At 42.3% G+C, this 18,830-nt stretch overlaps 1 protein-coding gene across 1 annotated transcript in view; it reads left to right on the forward strand.

The window, feature by feature from the left end:
- The first annotated feature begins 1,060 nt into the window (after positions 1–1,060).
- The window catches only part of znf462 (zinc finger protein 462), a 46,821-nt gene continuing 29,051 nt past the window's right edge, over positions 1,061–18,830 (forward strand). The window contains exon 1 of the mRNA XM_079178741.1: positions 1,061–1,791. The gene's annotated coding sequence lies outside the window, so the exon portion shown is untranslated. The remainder of the gene's footprint in view (positions 1,792–18,830) is intronic.

Below are 18,830 nucleotides of genomic sequence, written 5' to 3' on the forward strand. Positions count from 1 at the left end.
CACAGGCAAGATTATTGTGTAAAAAAAAAAAATAATAAAGTTTCTGGGATTCAAACAAGTTTTCTTCCTTTGATTGAAAAAGAAAACTGTCCTGAAGAGTTCACATGCTTTTGTTATAATAAGGGCAGATGTTGTTATTGCCATCAACTGCAAAAAACAAAAGAAAAACACGATGCATCTCACTCGCAGCAGTGTACATCATACACATCACAGTAATTACTATGAACGGGTATCAAGAAATAAACATACTGGCATTTAGATCATTATAATGTTAAGTATTAGTATGTGTTATAATAAAAATAAATACATCATAGACCCAATGTAACTTTTAATGTAATTATGTTTTATTATGAACTAAAAAAGGTCCTTTAGCGGCAAGAATTAGATCAACTATGGTCTGTTATAGATAAAAGTGAGCTTTAAACCATGCAATGCATTCACATCTTGAGTCTTAAGTTTTAAATGTAGGAAGAGAAGTTATAGTGACAAATGAACTCTTAACTGATAAAACTGTCATTATATAAAAGATGTGTGACAGTGCAGTAATGTGACAAGAAACCTCACACTGTGTAAATAATAAAAATACATCCAAGTGCATCATTTATGGTAATAAGCATAACTAACACATGTTACATTCTTTCCCACAAAAGCCATCAAGGCACATCAACGTTCTCAGATGACATTATAGCTGCTCAATCATGCAAGGTAGACTCTTCTCCTCACTGCCCACCCTCCCATGTGTGCCCCTTCCGGGCCGCTCAACCCCCTCCCACCCCCACCACCCACCCATCCTCACACTGACATACATCTGAGGCAGGACCCTGCACCTTTTGTCTTGGGCTCCCTCTTTGTTAGCAGCTGGTGGACAGAGCAGCAGCCTGCAGCAGCAGCAGCAGCGGCAGCAGCGTCAAGTCTACTTTACAGTAACAGTGTAATGACAACACACTGCAACAAATCAGCCATTTTTATTTTCTGAATGAGGGACAGAATAAATGAACACAAATTTCAAATGTATTGTTTTGATTTTATTATATATAAAGACGATAAACCTTCAGGGGAGTGTGACAATGATAACTGGATGGAGGCAGTGTTGAATGGGAGTTTATATATATTTATTTTATTATGAATGTAGTTTGATAATATACATTTTATAAAATTGGGATCTATCAACACTGTAATAGCAAATATATATATATATCTGTCGGTCTGTCTGTCTATCTATCTATATGTCTGTCTATCTGTCTGTCTGTCTGTCTGTCTGTCTGTCTGTAATTCTGTCTGTCTAGTTGTCTAATTATCTAGTTGTCTATCTGTCTGGTCGAAGTGTGAAGCAGCATCACCACCACCAAAGTGAACTGCAGATAACCCCATGACGTGGCAGACACAGTATGGAAAGCCTATATAAAAATGGTCAGAGCCCGCATGTATCTGGTGGTGGTCTGAGCCGCTGATAAGGCTTTGCGCGCTATCTGACTTCAGTCTAGATGAAGGATGAGCTTCTCAGACATAGACGTTGTCCATCCTGCTGATGCTCCCTCGTCTCATCGTAAACTCTTGTGCACCCTCTGGTGCTTGCTAGTCTCCCAAACTTCTTTGTGTAGCCTGCTTTGCAGATTGTCTTCCTTGTCTGTGTGGTTGCTCATTATTCAGAGACAGACGGATCTCAGGTCATCTGCAGCTGCAGCAAAGGAGAAGCAGGAAAGATGGCGATCATCCATTAGACCGACCGGGCGCACGCATGAAATACGAGGACAACTTTTGGGAGGATCGCTTGAGGAGAAGATTGTACCAGTGAGTTTTTCCCCCTCTTGCACTATATTTCCAGTTTCGTCAAGATTTCGGCTGGGCTTTCAGGTTCTGCGAGAACGTCGGTATGGTAGATCATGGGATATAATTTGGAGAGCGCCTCGTGAATGACCTGGAAAGAGCTGATCTCCCCCCCCTTCCTTCTCCACCACCACCACCACCACCACCTTTTCTCCTTTTAGTCCAGGTCCAGCCGACTTGGGTGAGGAAGCCGGGGCGAGATTTTTAGTCGGGTGGGCGCTCCGGCTGGCACCCATGTAGCCAAAGTCAAGTGGGTCTTCTCGCTTCCCAGTTAAATATCCTAGCCAACCTACACCGCTTCCTCGCCATGTCGCCTTTCGGTTTGTTGTCAAAGTGACACAAGGAAATGGACGCGGCGGTGTAAAGAGAGGGTCGCCTGCGTGTTTCAGCAGCGCCGGAGCGGAGTGTTTTGTTATTCTGACATGTCTGGTCAGGGGAATTATTGGCCCCGGCTGTGCGTCCCCCTCTCCGGCCGTGCGTGTTGTTGCGCGTTAGCTTCACGGAGAAGCCATTGCACGGATTGCTCTCCTCTCCCCAACCAGCCTCCATTAGCGACACAGAGGAGCTGGCATAGCCGCTGGTCCAGTCACACACGCGCGCACACGCACACGCACACACACACACACACACACTCTGACACACACTATGAAAGCCATGTCCAGTGTGAGGAAGCTATATGTGCTCTCTCCACCCCCCCTCCCCTGCTCCTCTCAATTTAGAAAAAAAGAAAAAAAGAAACCTTATCTGGTGGCGATTTTGTGTCGGGTCTCCACAGGGTTGGAGCTTGATGGTGGTTGAAATGGTGGCTTTATATATTTTGATTCTGATGTTTTGTTTTTGCTCTCATTGCTACACTGTTACCCGCTTGTCCCCTGCACTGTTTTTGGATGCCTATTTGCTGTCACTGGTCTCAAGTCAGGTATGTCATGCTAGTGGAGCTTCAACCATAAAATGGAGGAAAGCAGATGAGTCTCCAAGGAGAGCCCTGGAGTCAGACAGGCAGGATCCCTCACGCCAGAACAAAGGTTGTGTTCATAAATGACATGGCCACAGCCTCTCCTCCTCCTCCTCCTCCTCCTTCTTCTTCTTCTCCTTCCTCTTCTACTGCTTCTTTTTCTGCTTTTTTCTGCTCGGAAGTTGAGTCTGCTACAGGAAGCAGAAGAACTCTGATAAGTGAGGTTAGATCCTTTAGTGGAGCTCTCAAGGTTAACTTCAGGAACTTGCTGCTTTTTTAAAAATGTTTTGCATGATTTAACACAATGTGCACTGTAAATATGTGGGATTTCTTTTGGGTTTTTTGCTGTTGTAGGATTTGCAGATGGCACTTTTGGACTACGTGTGTGTGATTGTGATGGATGCGGGACACGTGGATGGGATGGGAATATAAATGCTGAATAATGCAGTGTTTTGGCCATGCAGGTAGTTAATGTTCAACAAAGTAGTCTCGACCCCCTCTCTCTCTGTCTTCTCTGTGTGTGTGAGAGAGAGTGAAGTAATCACTGCAGATAGTTTCTTAAAAGGAAGTTCTCAAGATGATTCTCGTTTCTGTTTTGTTTTGGATGAGTTTTTGGGGAAATTAGAGTTCAGCGGCTGTTATCTACACAAGTTAAGTGTTTATAGTCTTACTCCTGATTTGTAGACTAATTATCCACACAGGAGCTTGAGGACTCTGCTGTTTATTGGGGTGTTATTGTGAGCTTGTACCTATTTGTTTGTTTGCTTCAGGTATATTGAGATACTTTAAAAGCTATTTTCGGGCAAATACATTTTGACATTTCAATACGGTAACATGCCCTATGTTTTTAACACACCCTATGTCCACTGTACAGCCTGAGGTGACCTTTCACACATTATGTCCTAAAGGTTTCTGTTGACCAGCCTGTCGGCAGAGTGAAGGAGGTGTGTTTGCAAGATGTAGTGTGCAGTTACTGTGTGTGTGTGTGTGTGTGTGTGTGTGTGTGTGTGGCTGTGCTACGCTCTGCAGTTCCCCCGGCCACTGTGTGAAATCTTGCTGACAAGGAGACTGTGAGCTTGACACAGTGTGCTGCGACAATGCTGGGGCTGAGAAGAGCAATCAAAATGGTGGCGATGCTCCTTCTCCCTGGCGTGGCAGGGCAAACAGGTTCTCAAGGAGGAGCTGATAGAGGACGGGCGGGCAGGACCTGCTGCGGTCGACACTTTTTGTCACACAGACGGGTGCAATGGATACAGTCTGGTGGACGGTGGAGGTTTCTGTAAATGAGCCGAGTGATTTAACTCTGGATGCGGTGGTGATGTTTCTTTCCACACAGACTGCCTCGGGGATACTGACATGGTCCGCTGTCTCTGTGCATTTAGAGTTCCCGTAGTAACTTTCACAAGCCTTCAACACATTCTTGACTCTTTCTCAATTGCAAAGCTTATATTGGTGGCTGCTGCTGCACTATAAGCTAATCTGTGTGCTCAGGTTTTCAGTTCAACTCACCAGCTAAGGTCGTGTGGGTCATGCAGGGCTGTTTGCTTTTGCTGTAGCAGAGAAGGCATTACTAGTTGTATAGTGTAGTGTTGTACAGTAAGCCAAGGCTGGATTACTAACAGGGCATAGTAGGGAACTACACAGTGGCCCCAGACTCTCAGAGGCCCCCTGAAGTCCCCAGGTTCTCTTTGTGGCAATTACTTTGTTGTAATTAGATCAATTACACATTTTTCTGGTAATACACACCACTGAAGTATTACAAAAAACTGAAAAGCACAGAGCCCTAAGGTGGCTCCTGCATTTGTTATCAGATCTTGAACCCCCGTCTAATAGATGGCCTGTCTCTAAAGTGTGCAGCCTAAATGATTATTCGATTAAGGATTTGCTGCTTCTCTCCGTTTTACATTATTTTAAACTAATGTAATTGTGAACCATTGCTTTGTCATATGTTATGTTCGTAAATGAATATGTTTGGATTTTAGGCCGTTTTTCAGGTGAAACAAGACATTTGAAAATGTGACCTTGGGATGTGGAAAAGTGGCAAAAGGATTATCCAAGAAAATAATCATAAGTTGCAGTCCTACTAAATTGGAAATGAATATCTCAAGTAGTTCAGTTGGTAAACAAGGGAGTGTTTGATCAGTTTAATCTAACTGGCATACAGCCAACATAGGGCTTGGTTTTCCAGAGTAGAACTACTGGTTGATTTCTTGAACTTTAGGCAAAATGCATTGCTTCTTCCATCATCTTTATATCTCTAAAGCTGCTGTAATCAAACATACTATATTCATAATATATTTACAGAGCATTGGGTTATTAAATTGACCGTTGTAGCTTCAATTGTAGTTTCATGGTCCAAATTGGTGACTGACTGAATATTTGTATCATATCTGAAGTACTACAAAGGCAAATCCTAATCAAAGTGGTTTACTTTTACCTCCACATAACATATTTCAGTGACATTTCTTACCGCAGTTCAGCTTCAAGGTGACAAGGCAGAACTGAACTATAGATACTTTTAGAAAAACATTTACATAACTGGATTTTTTTAAGGTATTTCAGGATTGCGCTTAAAAAGCTTGACAGAGAGGACAGAGGATTAAACAAGACTTCTGTGATGGTTTGAACGCTGGAAGGAAGTGGTTGTGAAGCTCATCAGTCACTCAGATACTCTTTCTGTGTCTGTTGCATACACACACACACACACACACACACACACACACACACACACACACACACACCCTTCCCTCTCCCCCACTCACTCACTCACATTGGGTGATGCACTCCTCCATTCTTCTCTACCTGGGGCAGTGAAGAAGGCCAGGGAGACGCACAAAAGCAAATTGAAATGCTCCAGTGAGTGCTTTCTTGACATGATGCATGGCTCATGAGATGCAGCCGGGCCCTGCTGCTACACTTGTAAGTGTGCTGAAACACACAGGCCCCACATCCAAAACACTATATAGTCATTACAGCACAGCTAAAACCTCACCACTTTCTGCTTGCATTTGACCGACCTTCTACACTCCATGAACATATTTCGTTCAGGATTTAGAGATTTGCTTTAGATGTGAAAGCACAACATTGTTACACTTCAAAACCCGCCAGGATCCTCTGAATTATTTAATGATGTGTAACTAGGTATAGGCCTATTTGAAAAACCAAAAAGCAACATGGTGTCGAGGCTTTTAAATGGAACAAGGAAGTGGCTCGCTGGTGGTGTCATTCCAGTTGCTGTTGTCAGTTGCCACGTTACACTGCTGCAGAACTGGTTCCTCCTCTCTGCTTTCCATCAGAACATCAACAGTTCAAGATCACCTTCCCCCTCCTGGAAATACATGCTTGTAGCTCAGCATAGCTCACAGTTTTGTCTTATATAGGGGGCTAGGTTTGATAGAAAATGAAGACTTCAGGTATAAAGTGGACGAGGTGATGAGAGAGTTTGTCCAGTGAGATAAATTAAGCCGTCGAAGCGGCACACTCAGGTTTCCAGCCTGAATTCAGGATTCATGCCCTTCTCTTAAAAGACACAGTGAACCAACTCTGTCAGCCTCGATCTGCCTGTGGTGGAAAAAAAATCCTGAATTCTTTGGAGACGCCCGTTCCTTGGGCAGTGTGGTGCCACCGGACAAGGCCTTCATTGAGCAGGAACAGGAGTGGTCTTGTAGAAGGGATCCACACTGGCTCGGCCTACGAAGCAACAGAGCTGTCCAAGGACGATTAAATATTTAGGAGCTTGGAAAGGAGGTCTCAGTGGTAAGTTAATATTGATGGGTCTCTCATCTTTCCCTTCTCAAACTTGTTGAGCTGCCTCAAGAGGTCAGTTTGGCGAACCTGGAGAGGAACCTCACCTCTTAGATAAATTTACCAGTAGCTTTAAAAAAGTTGTCTTTCCTCCAACGTTCCTGCGAGCAAACCAGACTGAATTTGACTTTTCTGCCTTTTTTTTCATTGTTTCCTGTGTCCTCTTTTGGTCACTCTGAAGCACTCCATCCTGACTAGCTTGTAACCTCACCCACTCCCTGTAACTGTAGTAACTGCCATGTCAGGCTTATAAGGAAGTCAGCATTGCAGTGTTTGCTGGCAGTTGTCCACTGAGCACCACTTACAAACCCTTCAGTGCATCTCACAGCCTTCTTTTTGTTTTTTGGTGAATTGGTGGAATTGGACACTGCATGCATATTTATAGATTAAAAGAAAACAATAAGGCAAGAGCATTCGGTGGAAGATGGTTTTCCTCATTGTGAGAGAGAAGACATAGTTGCATCATACAAATAATACAATTTACTGGGTTGGAGTTTGGTTTGACAGCTGACCTTACTCTATGTTCCCAGTTATCCATATATGTTCTCTGAGGTGATACAGGAGTCTTTGAGACAGCAGCAGATTGGTTCATGTCAGGAAATGGTTTCAGAGGAGAGATGGACTACAAGGCTGTGTGGAATGTAAGGTTTCCTGGAGTGATTGTCTTTGTGGAAAAACACTTCCTGGTTTCTCTCCAAGATCAGTCTTTGGACATCCTTCACTTGCCCGGCTCCTCAGCGGTTGTTTATTTAGCCCATGAACTGGTGCGTTTCAGTTTGGGGACATCTGAATAAAGCATGCTTTCAGCCCCATAGCTGTGACTGAGAACATTTATGGTTTATGTATTGTGTGTGAAGCAGCAGATAAATTCGTTTTTGGTTGTTTTTTTTCTCGCTGTAGCCTACTTGTGTACAGTACTTGATGGAGTTCGTTTTCTGAGAATTTTTCTTTTCAAGCTCGAGGGAAGAAACCTCTTGAGAAAACCAAATATATCTACCTATTCCTCCCAATATAAAACTGCAAAAATAATCACGCCTAAGGCTATTAATTAAATTGTGCACTTAATCATTTTTGGATGGAATATTTAATCATGTTGCTAAGGGGTTGCCCCAAGTTTTATCTTTTATGCTTTTCAGTCTAGAAAAAAGCATTTGTACTTCTCTAATAGAAGCACTAAAACATGTGTGCTGTAGAACATGCTGGGTCATCTGGGTTTGATGTTATCTACAGAAGCTTACACATATCTCCTGAAATGTTGGAATGCCAGGTTGTTTGCAAGCTCCGTATTTAGATGCACAGTCCTCGGATCTCTCTAGGACGTTGTCTTCAGCTTGTGAGGAACAGCGGAGCCTCGCTCTAGGTAGCCGTCTTTTTCAGCGAACAGAAAAAACCCACACACATCTCACTTCTGCTTTCGCTGACTGCCATGACAGTCAGCAGAGGAACAGACAGGAGGGGAAGCTGCTCGCTCAGGTCTGTGCTCTTAAAGCTAAACACTTCCATCTGTGTAACGAGATAGCAGAGCCAGCAGAGGCAGCAGCTCCACTCAGCTGAGCAGGACAGTCAAGTCAAAGACCTTGAGGAGCACAAAATGGTGGACGGCCATGCCACTGATACTCCAGCGTGATTGGCAGTGTCTCCTTGGCCACAGTGGGGCAGGCTGCGTGAAATGGAGTCCTCTGTGTGGAGCCTTGGCCCAGCCTCAGCTCTGATGCAGAAGATAATTCTGTCATCCCCGAGAGAGAGAGAGAGAGGGTGAGAGAGTGAGAGAGTGAGAGAGTGAGAGAGCAAGCCAAGAGAGGTGACTGTACTAAAAGAAGGTTGAGCTTCCAGATAACTCGGACCATGCACGTCTGGTTGCTTCCACCTATTATCGTCACTCTACTACTTGATTTCCTGGGTTCTGACTTCTGCTATTAACTGCATTTTATATTTGGAGCTTTTTGCATTGAACAAACATGCAGTGGCTAGAAAAGCAAGATTAGCTTAGATGAAAAGATGCATTTTTTGGTTTGGTAACAGGAATGAAGAGAGCGACTATGTGAGGGTATTCATTATCTAACCTTCACACCGAGCAGGCTTTAGCTGAGGATTTACCAGCCCTCTGTTTTTGTTGCTTTGTGAACATTTCAGACTTGAAGGTCACATAAATATCCCTAAAGGCTCATGATTAAAGGTAAATGCAGAAGATGTAAAAGACTGTAAGCGGCTACATTTTGAATGGAGCAGTGTTTTTTTTTTTAATGGCAAATTTTTAACATGACAACCCGAAGACAGGAGCCACACGGAAGATGGGCATTAATGCTCGTCTCCTCTTAATCTGCTTGGTCATTATCTTCTCTGCAAAAGAGGGCAAATGCTGCTACTGAGTGCTCTGTGTTGCAGTCGTCCCTTTTTCAGATCTCAGTCTCAGCCCTTTGCTAAACACAAAGGCTACCCTTGGAGCAAGGTTACTTGTACCATGATGGCCAGCTTCTTTCTTCTTTTTTTTGGGGAGCAGCTTTAGTTGTTACTATGTTGCAAAATAGCAAATCGGATTTCTTTGATTGAGAAAGGAAATGTCTTGTTTTGCGGAGACAGAATTTGAAGAGGAAAACGAGTGCAGCGATATTAAGTATTAAAGGCCGTCTGACTGGCTGGGTGATGTCAGGTAACCATCTGTCAGAGAGGGACAGACTGACCTTGCAGTATGGACGACGCAGACATAAAATAGAAAACTATCGTCTCTTCCTGGGATTAGCATAGTATTGCAACTTGGAGCGATAGTAATGGCATTTCTCTCTCTTTCTGTCTCTCTTTTTGATGTGAGGTCTTGCTTGAAGGCCTCAGTCAGCAGAGAGTACTTTGAAGTCCCAAGATCTAAATCCTTCAATCCTCGTCTCTGCTTGTCCTTTACTACTGATGTGGCACATGTTTGTATCACTTTGATATTGAATCAGAACTTTGCTACATTTTTGTTTTAATTTGTTGTCATTTAGTCTTTATTACTGGAGCGCATTTGGCATAAGACAGAGATATGCTCATCGACATTGGAGAGGGAAGCGTAGGGACTGGATAAAGTGCAGCCAACCTTGAGACAGCAGGACCAAACACCAACATTTCAATAAAATTTCTGAAATAAGACTTCAGACTAACAGCAACGGAAGGTCGGTGAGGGTTGTTCCAACATTTTTACAGAGTTGTGTCTCCGTTGTGGCATCTCGGATCGAGCTGCACTTGACGAGCGGACCGCAGGACAGAGCGCAGGACTCCGGTTGGACGAGAGGAGGTGGACTCTGTGTTTGCGTCAATGATGCTTGGTGCTCAAACATAGTCAGAGTTGATGGACAATGTTTCACTGGTGTCATATTTTATGTCAGCCATATTTATTTTTGCTGCCGTTTACATTCCACCTGGTTCGAAAAAATGCACCGCAGGAATACGCTAGCGTTTTTGATTTGTTTTGTTTTTCTTGTGTAGCAAATGGACTACACCTGCATTTCGTTGTGCAACCCTGTGTTGCATAATGACAAGAGATTATCCTTGAATCCTTGACGAGAAAAAGAATTCCGTTCTGCTTCCCCTTCATTTTGTTCCATTAGACCTGCATTCAGTCAGCTTGATAGGATGGTGGGAAGCCGACATAATCTTTTCCTTAACACCGACTCTTTAAGGGTCGCCTGGGCCTGCAGCGGTGAGGTGTTTCTTTTAACTCTTCTGGATGTGACACCGGTGAAGGTCAGGCTGCAGACAGATCAGCAAAGCTCGCTGGTGTAGCAGCGTGTGAAAGGCTATGCACCTGTATTTACCAGTCCTTCGAGACAATCAGGGATTACTGAGCTGGTTTCTTGAATGTTCACCAAAAAAAATCCAGTCTCTTTTTTTCTCATTCATTTAGTTAAAGTAACCAGTAAAAGAAAGTGAAACACAAAAGGCTACTGTTTGTAGTCCCTTTGTGCGTAAGAAACATACCTCGTAAACTCAGGGTTGTTATTTTGAAAGACTCAGTTGTTGCAATGAAAATCAAGCAGTGGGCTACTTTTGTTAAAGTGAAATGATTCTAATTAGATGAATCATTGACTATTTTCAGTGAATGTCAAAGTTTACAGAGTCGAGCATGGATTGCAAAGAGCAATTTCTGAGATTCAGACATAAAATCAGATCTAAGACCCTTTGATTTTTGTACTGTAACATAGTGAAGACAAACTAGAAGACTTAGAGAAATGATGGCACCACTAGGACCTAATCTAGATCAGGTCCTCTTGCTATGATGGATGGTCAAGTAACGAGTAAGCTCTACCAAGAGAAAAACTACCAAGAGGCCAAAAGCAAGCTAAAAATAACAATAGCAGAGTTTATCCACAACATACAGTAAGCAAGAGTTTCATGTGATCTTTACACTTCTGAGCTGAGTGGTAGGATTACTTCTCACCAAAAACTGCATGTTAATTTTGCAATATGTGGCCCGTTCCCGTGACAGGAAATGGAACTTGTGATCTGACGAAACCAAAGTAGAATGTTTTGATCTTTATTACTAAATATAGAGCAATTGCACATTGAGTAGAAGTCAGACAATGCCTACTGTAACGCATGGTGGGAGCATATTTAGGCAAATGTTATAATTAACTGTCAAGAACTAAAAACACACTGTGAAGGGGTTAAATTTAAGACAAAAACACGGACAAGACCCAGACTGGACAACTCCGTGGTAGCGACCTGTCATTCACAAGGTAGCCCCGCCCTAGAGCATATCTCGCTATATCTTCTATTTTACTTTTTAAATAGGACCACTTCCTGTCTCCAAAAAAAACACTGCAGTCAAAAGGGGCAGTCCTAAATCATGGGCAGACCTTTTTCTCCATTTAAAGCAATCAGTGGCAACACTCAGCAGTTACAGGATGAGGGTTAATGCTAAATTGTAGTTTCACTGTAGCAAAAGTAGAGACTTAATTCAATTAGTTACAGAGCAATATCTATCTAAAGTTTGCTAATGAAAATTAGCCACCATAAGCTACTGGTCAGACCAGACCAAATAAGGCTGTTGTGGCAAAACCCTTGAATGTGTTGAACTGATCAAGGGTGCGTTTTATTTCTTATGAATTCCCCTTTTAATTCGTAAGAGGTTTATCGCATCAACTTTTCAGATGGTTATAAGATGAAGCAGTGCTAGAAGAATGTTTCTGGTCAGTGTTAGCTGGTTAATGGCTGACCTACTTTTTTTGATGCCGTATGCTTCCTGGAACAGATTTGTTGTCAGATTAACATCTATGTTTCCCGTCAGGTGGCTGAAAATAGTTTATGACAATGTTGATGATTTGGGCCCCTCTCAGTCACTTCAGGCCCATCCATGCTTGGTTGATTCAATGTTAGCATGATATGGTCTCAGCATTTACTGCATGGCTGGTGATTTAGCATAATGTTGTCGCTCAATCTGCCATTTTTATTCAGCATATTGACCTCAGAGAATGAAAACTAAAGCTGAATCTAAATTAAACTTTTACCAGAGCAGGAAGGAACCTTGAAGTTTTTATTTTGAGTTTTGTAGTTTAAGCTTTAAATAATTAAAATCAAAACATTGTGAGTTAAAATGTATGCCAACAGTTAGCATACGTGATGGCGATACTGTTGTATTTCCAGCTCCATTCTCTTTTTTCTCTGTTCTATTTCATGCCATTCCCCTCCCTATCATTCCATTCCAGCAGATGTCTGATGAATGTTATGACGAAACGTTTATACCGAACATTATTGATTGCTCACATCTCCTCTGAAAAGGCCTGGTCCATTGATCCGCCAGGTTGGATCGATGTCTCATCTCTGTGTATTCAGACTTTCTCAAATAAGCAGCAGAATGTGATCACATCATTTAAGGAAGCTCTCAGCTCTGCTCAGAGGCAGAGAGGGGGGAGGTCACTGTCCAGCTATATATATTTATCTATATAGATCTATAGATCACATGTTTATTCACATGTTTAAAAAGGTCAAATGTATCTATTTTTGTTTATAAGATTAAGCTAAATGCTAACATGCTGATACCTGGCAGGTGTCGTATTTTGCACTAAACACAAACCACACTTGAGGCTGATGGGAGTGTCGTTGGTATTACTGATACCTCCCCCACGATTCATTGTCTGATCTATCCGTTTAACATGAAGACTTAGTTTACTGTAAACGTTGGTGTCTTCTTGTAGCAGGAACACTTCTGAGTGCAGGTGGACATAACAACAGTGTGAGAATCAGTTTAAATCAATCTGCTTTTCATGAAAATCTGTAAAACCCCAAAAAATCGACGAGAAAAAGCACAGCGCTTACTTACAATGTCTCTACCTTTACATACTTACTGAAGCAATGGTCTGTGCAGTGGTGTTGTTGTATCTGTCAATATGTAATTCTTCTGTGTGGGGATTAGGCAGCAGCACAGTATTGGAATATGAAGGTCATTCAGGTTGGACCAGCTTTTCTCTTTTGAACCAGTGTTGTTATCTGCTACAGTGCCGACAGATAAAAGCCCACTGTGAGCCAACGAGAGTGTGAGCTGCACGCAGGCCAAAGAATCACTACAAACCTGGCTTGCATTTGAGGTCACCAAACCTAATCTGAACCAAAGTAACTTCCAAAGCAGGTATTAAGACCTTCTCGTGGAGTCCTTTTTAATGGATAAATGCTCAGTGACACATTCAATGTGTGTTTTGAGACCTTCAGGTGAGGCAAAGCTATGAAAAAACCATGAAAAGTTGACGCTGGAATTCAGACCTTTATGCGTATTTGAGGTGATGATGGTGTTGGTTAACTGTGTGCATGCGCGTGTGTATTTGCTTTCTCCAATGAATGCTGTTCAAGCTTGGCTAACAGAAAGTAAGCACATATGGCTGCATGTTAGCCGACAGTGGGTCAGTCCAAACGTTAATTATGCTTCCTGGTTACCCTTTGGCTGTGGTTTGAGTGCCTGTAGAGGCCCTATGTCTGTTCACCATAAATAAGACAGCAGGAATGGGCCTACAATTATATTATATATGTGTTATGGCTCCATAACACCATAACACCAAACAACACATTTTAAGACCCCACTTTGGGTTCTGGGAAATTATAATAGGCACATTTTAAAGACAAAACAAATAATTGTTAGAGTAGTTGCAAGCGTAGATGGGAACAACTTGTCATTTTATGCTTTGAATTTAATTTGAATAATAGCTTCTTTAAAAATAAATGATATACAGAGCTGTAATAAAATTTAATGTGAAGTAGTTGCAGATTTTTTGTGGTTAAAAGGGACATTAAGGTGAAATGAGTTTGCTACAGCTCAAATAGAAATGGCGTGTTAAGATTTTTCTTACAGACGTGGCAGGAGTGACTCAGTTGTCCTGACCCTCAGTGTCTCTGTGGCTGTATTTGCAGCTCATTGCAGCCGGGATGGTAGTGGCAGTCAGTGGGTCTGGACTGTTTTGGCGTTCCATCTTTGTAAGCCTGTTTTCAATCTTTTTTCAGGAGTTAATATAGTTAGAACCATGTCAAGTCTAGCCCAACATACTGTCCTCTTTGAACAGATTTAGCACTCCCATGTTGGAATTTAAACTCAGGATAAAAAAGATTATGCAGCTTGCATGTCATTTCTGTTACTTTACAAACTGGAAATCTTATGGGGAAAATTGTACTGAAGTGGCTCTAAAATAGGCAAAAAATATCCAGTCACACTTTAAGTTCTTCATGTGAAGAACTTAAAGTTCTTAAACATGTGTTTTCAGGCAGAGAGCACACAATCAGTAGTCAGGTTTAGATCTGCAACCAATGATATCTTTGCTATCGATAAATCTGTCAATTAATTGTTTACCTGTTAAATATCACAAAATAGGGAAAGATGTCCAACACAATTTTCTATGATGTCTTCAAATTGCTTGTTTGCTCGACTAAAAGTACACAGGAAACTTCATAAAACACTATATCCTCAACTGTCACTGCCATTTGAATATGTTTCACGATCATAAAACTGCTGCACTCCAATCAACAAGCATCCATTTATATACATTTTTGTGACAAGTGACAAATGTTAGTCTACCAAACGCTGTAATATTAAAACATTGAAACTGTAATATTGTGAAATGTAAGCCAGCGCAGTTATAAGTGATCTCAGCAACATGCTCTAATCTTCACTCTAAATTTCACACCCAATGATGCAGTCACCAGGTGTTGGATGAGTAAAACTTTGAAACTAAAGCCTTACCTCACTTCTTCTGGTCTCAAAGTTGTAAGGGAAAGATTAAAGGGTTGGTGCCAAAATAAATATTTCTTGCTGCTGCTCGACTTGGCCCATACTTGCATCAGCAGATGTCGGATTTCAGAACGATGATTCGAGCCTTCAGATACAAAGCTACTGTAAGGCTGTCATACTGGGATAGAGACAGGTGTTGTTGAAAAACAGCCATGAGGGCTTTTAGTAGTAGCATTTGATGCATCAGGAGCAAGTTTGACCATAATATCATCATCCCATAAAGCACTACCTTCTCTAGTCACGTCTGCTTCCTTCAAGAAGGGAGTGAGTTGTTTAAGAAAGAAGATAACTGACCTTTCATCTCTCAGGCCCTTGCCGACTTCTTTGCATTTTTCTAAATTATGCAGTGGGACTTAGGCTCAGACCTGTGGGTGAAGTGAACCTTTACAGTCTATGGAATTGCCTCGTAGGTCTAATACATTACTTGTGATGTATTTTTTTGTGTGCAACAGTCAAAGTATGTCTGCCTGGTCTCTCGCATAAAGTAGAATTAACCCTTAAAAACAAAGTTGTTAAAAACATTACAATACAATAAGTACAATAAGGAGGTACAAATAAAAACTTCCTCTTAAACAAATTATTTATGTTCTACTATCCTACAACTACTATTGTATTCTGCTATCTTTCTTTTATTTATTTTTTTACAAATTCATACTTAAGGTTTTTGTACATGGATTTGCAGCGGTAAAATGACATTGTGACATTAATACGCATAAAAAAAACAGATCAGCCCGTGATGTTCTTCCCTCCCTCGCTTCTCTTCAGTCACAAAAAAAAGACATGTAAACATAGCTGATGGACAGGAAATTAATCGGTAACTAATTTCATATTCAGATAAGTCGTTATGGTCCGACCCTCTCAAATGTGTGAAATTCAAAGTATATTTAATTACAAAATCATCAACAGATTGATCACAAGTGCAGGTGCATGTAATACTGTTATGTTATGTTCTTAAAAAACGTATATATTATGCATTTAACTGCTCATTCTTATATTCTCTCTTTTTGACCATGATGTATTATACCATTGAATGAATTATATTATTGCAGCATCCTGTCACAAGTTGGCATATTTCATGGCAGGGAGTGCTTTGTAGTGGAACAATGGAACCGATTGACAGATGCACATTAATACTGTGGGACTACTGAGAAAAGGGAAAGGCACTGATTTTGCCGTCGATCAGGTTGTTATAAAGTCTGAATAGTAGTTATTCACAAAGAGAGACGGTGTTCCAGCTTGTAGAAGCTGCCGGTTATGAACCCGTTTGCTTTGCCACAGGGATGGTGTGCGTCAAACTTCATGTCTCTTCCTCCTGCTATCCAAATACATTATAGAATAATCACAGCAAAGAGCTGCAAAAGCTGAATTCATGTTAACAAATCTCACTCACAAGTGAGGCGCATACTGTTATTTAGGGGTGGGAATCAGAGAGCAACTCACTCTACAACACTATCGCGATATGTTTCCCACGATGACAATGGTATCGCTATACAGCAATTCTGCGATACTTGACACATTACAAGACAATCATCTACGATATATCAAAATATCTGTGTAACTGAAGAAGACAAAATACCCCTAATAAGGCAAAAAGCAGGAATTATGTATTTATTTACTGCATTGTGTATTGTGCATCAACTGAGATGAAACAATGTATAACAGCGTATATAAGCTTATCTTAGTGCCTCTTCAAACACTCACACACACACACACACACACACACACTGACTGCAACTTGTCGATGTCCACGTGTGCCATCATTCTAATGTAAAACTGCCAGAAAGTACAACAGTTCTGGGGGTGAAAATGTTTAAAGGAAGGATATAACAAATTCTCACTAAAATATTTCGAATCTAAATTGACAACAAAGTGAAAACAACAATCCGCACGGCTGCTTTTCAAATCTGCTTTGCCGCAAAATGGTGTGATGTGAGGCCAGATGGCATTAATAAATGTATGACAGGTAAGATTATTAAACCCGAAAGAAGTAATGCTGAATGTTTGAGAGCACCGTGAGTTAAAGAGCCAAACGACTATCACTGTGATAAAACAAATGGCAGGCCATGTCAGTTTATACGCGCTAGTTTAGCGTTTGAATGAATTTTTATTGAGAGCACCATGAGTGACTCTCACGGTCTGACGGTCACTGCGATAAATCAAGCGTCAGGCCATATTTGTCCAGTTGAAAGCCGAAAGGACTGTCACCCTGAGAAAATGGCGGTAATGTGTTATTTATGGGACCTAGAGTTGGGCTCTCTTCGACCCACGAGGTTCTGGACATGGAGCAGCCACTCGACCCCCGTGCCAAAAATATCTGTTCACGTTGATTTTGTGTCATATAGCTTCACATTTGCCTAAACAAAGCTGGTGGACAGATGAATCACCTGTGCAAACACCAATGAAGTGCACCAACACCCTGCTACCTTTGTTAAAACTCATGTTAGAGAGCTGCTCTCTCAACTCTTTGAGGCCGTTGTTTGTGGTGTATTGTATAATATAATGCAGTGTGTTGTATGTGTATCAGCAACTGTTGAGCACATTATCAGATCCGGTGTGTTGTGTTGTCCTTGATGACATCAGAGGATGGGAGTAGCCATCTTGATCTCCTGTTCGTGCAAGAGGAACTGTTGTCTCTGGTGACGTAACGTTTTCTGCTCTTCTGCTAGACACTGTGAGATCTTTCTCTGCGGTCTCTTCAGAATAAACCCGAGGAAGACTGAAGAGATCAGAATTTGAAGCATTATACATTCACATTTGCCCTTCTTTCTTGAAACTAAAAATGTATTGATTTTTCTCTGATGGTGTCATCTCCTCTCAGCAAAAAAAAATCAATTTGCCATGGCTCTGGCTACCTGCTGCTATTGCCACTGCATCGTCCCTTTAAAAAGCAGGCTGGCATTTTCAATCAATGGGTTATTAATTATTGAGGGTGTGCAGGTTGACACGATGCACATCCCGTCTTGTTTGCCAGATGAATTATCTGGAGCCAGGATGCTGATATTTTCTCTCCCCGACGACAGGAGATGGTAGCACTAACCAACAGTTAAGGACAAAAAAAACCTCTGTAGTCCTAATCAGCTTAATGCTGGTGTATTCAAAGGCCCTCTTTCAGACAGAGCAGCTGCTGTCAGCCAGTCTGAGTAGAGGGTGTGACTGCTGGCAGAGCTCGCCGATGCAGAGAGACCGGTTGGTGATTAACAAATGTCAGTAGACTTTGGAATCTGTGGAGCCCAGGCTTTGTCCTCAGTTGCTTTCCACCAAAGGTATTCCAGGTGGCTCCGTCATGCTCTCGCGCTGCCTCCCTTCTCCTCCCACCCTTCCCCCCCACCCCCACCCCCTTTCAGGCCTGCTCTCTCCTTCTGCTCACTCTCTCTCTCTCTGCCCCCTTGTCCTCAGGGTTTCAGAGCTCTGAGATAAAGAAGTTCAGACATACCTCACATTTTTAGACCCCCTTGTAGAACATAGTCGGCAGTTTCTCTCCACGTAGTGGATGTCGCTTGCTCTGACCTGTTCTTTGGATCGGGGGATTCAGTTCTCTGGAAATCCCTTCATGTGAGAGATAATGTCTCTGAGAAATGAAAGGACCAGGCAAAGTTAGCCCGGCGAGAGTGTGAGATGTTTTCTGCTGAGCTGCGTGGGCAGAGAGAGGGCTTGGGCACCGGTACTGTACATCTGGCAGATAGATTTCTGTCAGCGGCTCTCCAGTGTCAGGCGGCCGCTGCCTTTGAGGAAGAGGATCAGATCTGTGGGTCCATGTTGTGTGCTGGCTGAACACCTAAGCGCACATAGCCAGCTCCTAAAATGGCTGCCCTTGAAGCTCGGCTCAGAGGAGGATCTGAGCAGCTCAGTCGCTGCCTGTTAGAGCCCCAGCTGACTAGATGAAAGCAGTTACACAATCTCACCCATTAACTTGGTGTGGCGCTGGGACTGACCGGCTGAAAAGACACAGCCAACTCTAAGGCAGATGGCGGTTGTGTTGGAGGCTTTTTTTTTTCTTCTCCT

This window comes from Pholis gunnellus (genome assembly GCF_910591455.1).
Source record: "Pholis gunnellus genome assembly, chromosome: 18".
In the NCBI taxonomy this organism is placed as follows: Eukaryota; Metazoa; Chordata; class Actinopteri; order Perciformes; family Pholidae; genus Pholis; species Pholis gunnellus.